A 3,866-nucleotide genomic window follows, 5' to 3' on the forward strand; every position below is an offset into this window, starting at 1 on the left:
GAGTGACTCAGAGGCACAGAGGCCCCAGGCTAGTGCTGCTGAGCTGGGCTGCAATCCTGAACTCCATACAGTAGGGAGCTGTCCCCAACTCCAGGACATCTCCACCCACTCCCTGGAGCTCAGTAGCTGTGGCCCCCTGCTACCTTGGCTAATGAGGAGCAAATTGCTCCCAGCCAACGTCTACATGTGCTTTATGGTACATTAAACTAATGTGACATATTCTAGTAATTGTCTCTGTCAGTGCCAGTATATGGCACATTATATTAATCTAATGTGCAGTAAGTGCCACATACATGTAGATGGTGATGCTTTACTGTGCATTAGATTAGTCTAATGTGTAGTAAAGCATCTAGCATAAATGTGTCCCAGATGTGGAAGGGATCCTCTCTACATGATGATGTAATTAATGACTATGCCATGAATATGTATGTAGAGGACTGAATCAAGTTCATGCAGACAACATCAATTCTAGCATTCCTTAAATATTCAGTGCTTGACTTTGCATCTTTAGCATTTTTACATAAGTTTTTGACTATTTTGGCTGTCATTTCCCAGGTTTTATAAGAAGCAAACTGGAAACCAAACAAAAGTGAAAAACAAAACAAGGTAAACATTCATAGAATCATAGAAAGTTATATGGAATGGTATTGATATGTACAAGGTTTTATAGATGGGATGAAATCTTTATATCCTGATGTCTACCACCTGAGCTTACAGAATCACTTGTAACAGTGGCAGATTGTCTTCCTTTGTGGAGACCACTCATTAGAGGGAAATAATACATGCCCTGTCGGTATGTTATGCTGACATCTCTGAGAAATGGTGAGACAAAAGAATCTGCAGTTATACTGGAAGAGAATGTTCTTTAGAAATAGAATATTTTTCTGTCCCGAATAATCTCAAAATCTGACTGTTTCTGTGCCTGCCCCACTCCTTCTTGCTTCTTCCTGTTCCTGTCTTCACCACCTAAACTACAGTATCAGTCACCCTCTAATTCTTCATTCAGTCTCTTTTTCATCTGATTCTATGGTTCCAGGTTCCTCACTCCTCCCACTTCCTCCTCCCTCCTTGAACACTTTGTCCCTATTTATTACTTCCTGTGTCAATTACTCCCTCAGGTCTGGAGCTCTTCTGAAGTGAGTTATTTTTAAAGGTTTATAACTTGGCCAAATATGGATTATGGCATTTTTAATCTTCTCCCTAGAGCTGGCAAAGGATCCATTCCTGACACTGAGGTGGATTTCAAGTTCTTGTCTCAAAGCAGAGGTATCCTCAAGGAAATGGCTGTACATTTTCTAAATTTTACTATGAGCAAAGGATGTTTTATTTTCTAATTTCATTCTCAGAAATGGAGAAATAATTTTTGCTGAAAATATCCAATTGCATTTAATGTAAAGCCAACACCTAGCATGGAAATTTCACTCTGAAATTTGAGTGAAATGGGAAAAGTTATGAGCAACTGAAAACAATTGTCTTATAATTAGGGACCTACCAAATTCATGATTTCATGATTTTCACAGAACCCCATGAAAACCTGGTCCCTGTGAAAAAGGCACAAAATTGTCAAGCAAGTCCAAAAAAAGAGAGCTGCAAACAGAAAAAGGTGGGAAGCTGTGGCACCAACTTACTTATGAGTAAATTACTCACAAGTAAATGGTGCCAGGTGGGCATCTACACATGTTGGGTAGTGGAAGCAGATTTACTGGCAATGGCAGTAAAAGGTTCTGGCTCCAGCTGCCAGTGTCTGGCAGCCATCTTCAAAAGTGAGATTTACTGGCTGCTCTCAGATCAGCCACTTCTCTGGCCAGGATCAGCATGAGTAGTGCACGGACAGGATGTGGCAAAGCTCTCCTGGTCACCTCTGCCTCCCTACACCATGGCTGCCCCTGCCCCTGGCAGTAATGACCTGGCCATTGTGCTGTCTCTGCTGGCCTGCTGCACCAACCACTGGCTGGTTCATGGCCATTTTCAACCCTCCTGGCTCCCCCATGCCTTCCTGCCCAGCCACACTGTGCCTTCCCAGGACAGCCACTGTGCATCTGCCACCTCAACCCAATCCTCCTGGTCAGACTTCATCAGGGACTCCAATGACATATTCCAGGATGCCACCACTGGGGCTGCTGTCACTCTCCTGGGCCTTCAGCCCCATCACCTCTGGGCCCACTGGGCCAGCCAGGACTAGTGCCTGCACATCATCCAGCAGACCTGGGATGATGAGCAGTAGCCGGAGGCCTTAGGGATGACCTAGGTCACCTTCCAGGATCTCCTAGAGTGGCTCCAGCCACACCTGGAGCAGCAGAACACCAGCATACAGCTGTCTCTTCCCACAGACACCTGCTCGGCCCTTGCCCTGCTGAAATTGGTCATGCCTGCCAGCCTGCGGTACATCAGCCACTTATATGGTGAGTGGTGGTGGTATTCTGTGCCCTGGGACTCCCCCAGTGCATTAGGGCCCTGGATAGGACACACAGCCCCATCACTTGCCCCATGGTGACCACCCCTACTATAGCCAGAGGGGCTTCACTCCATGATGCTTCAGGCCATTGTGGACCACCATGTCATCTTCATGTATGTAAATGCTGATTGGGCGGGCAGTGCCCATGATGCCTGTATGTTCCATAAGTTTTCCCTGCCAGGCCTGCTGCAGAGCAGCTGCTTCACACTGGGGGTGTCAGACATGCAGCTGGGTACTGTGGTGGTCCCATACTTTCTCATCGGTGACCCTGCCTACCTACTTCTGCCCTGGCTTATGAGGACCTATACTGGCTAGCTGGACCCCTGACTGGCCCACTTTAACCAGTGCCTGGGCTGGACCCACACCCTGGTGGAGTGTAGTTTTGACTGTCTCAAGGGACACTGGTGGACCCTCACCACTTGCCTCGAGTTTGAGGAGGACAACCTCTCTGGGTCATTGTCACAGCCTGTGTGCTACATGATATCTGCAAGGCCCAAGGGGAGCTCTTCCATGAGGCCAGGGGAGAGAAGGCATGGCAGTGGCAGCAGTGCTCCATCACCTCCGCCCCCACCAAGGACCCAGGAGAGCCATGGGGACCTGGGCATTATATGCAGTAGGCACTGGCTGATCACCACCTCTAGCACTCCCCGCTCTAGCTCACCTGCACCATTGCCACAGATCTGCCCCACCCCCCCTGCCAACCCCCAGCACCATGCTTACTGTAGACCCATCTCATAATAACAAGTTTTTATTCCCCAGAGACCCCCAGCCCCTCCCTCCCCCATAAACAGATCCCCTCCACCACCCACACCATTCCTGAAAATAAAAAAACCTTTTTCCTCATGAAAATTATGTAGAATTTCTTTTGCCTGCCATCCCAGGGTGGGGGAGGGGGGTCATGGGGTGGGAGCACCTAGGGGACAGAGCCCAGGGACAGGCAGCCAGCACCTTACCTCTGTCTTTTCCCCCATGGGTGTGCATGCTGCGGTGAGCGCAGTGGGTGGTGACCAGGGGTGACAGTGGCTGGCGATCCCCTTATGCGGGCGACTCCCCATCCAGCAGTTGGTGTACAAAGCCAGCAGGGTTGGTATGCAGCCCTGGCCCTACTGCAAGCAGCTCTGGCTCTGTGTCTGCATGGAGCTGGGGCAAGTAGCAAGCCTGGACCCAAGCAGGGGGGAACCAAAAATGGAGTGGGGGCCAGGGTTAGGGTTCCTGGCTCCTGGCTCCTGGACAGGGCACAGAACCTCCTCCCAGGCCCAAGTAGGGGCCTGCTGCTGGGTGGCTACTGGGGGACAGGCAGTGCTAGGGTCAGAGGCAGGGCAACGGATGGCATAAAGATGAGCACCAGCACCCGGTAATCATCATCCATGGCCTTCATCCAGGACCGCAGTCTGTTTCCACAGCACTTCCA

At 49.8% G+C, this 3,866-nt stretch overlaps 1 long non-coding RNA gene across 1 annotated transcript in view; it reads left to right on the forward strand.

Annotated features, from left to right (window-relative positions):
* The first annotated feature begins 541 nt into the window (after window positions 1-541).
* The window catches only part of LOC109304134, an 80,741-nt gene continuing 77,416 nt past the window's right edge, over window positions 542-3,866 (forward strand). Inside the window, exon 1 of the long non-coding RNA XR_002099304.1 lies at window positions 542-606. This is a non-coding gene — a long non-coding RNA (uncharacterized LOC109304134). The remainder of the gene's footprint in view (window positions 607-3,866) is intronic.

The sequence above is a fragment of the Gavialis gangeticus genome, unplaced genomic scaffold (assembly GCF_001723915.1).
Source record: "Gavialis gangeticus isolate Ggan-Ray unplaced genomic scaffold, GavGan_comp1, whole genome shotgun sequence".
In the NCBI taxonomy this organism is placed as follows: domain Eukaryota; kingdom Metazoa; phylum Chordata; order Crocodylia; family Gavialidae; genus Gavialis; species Gavialis gangeticus.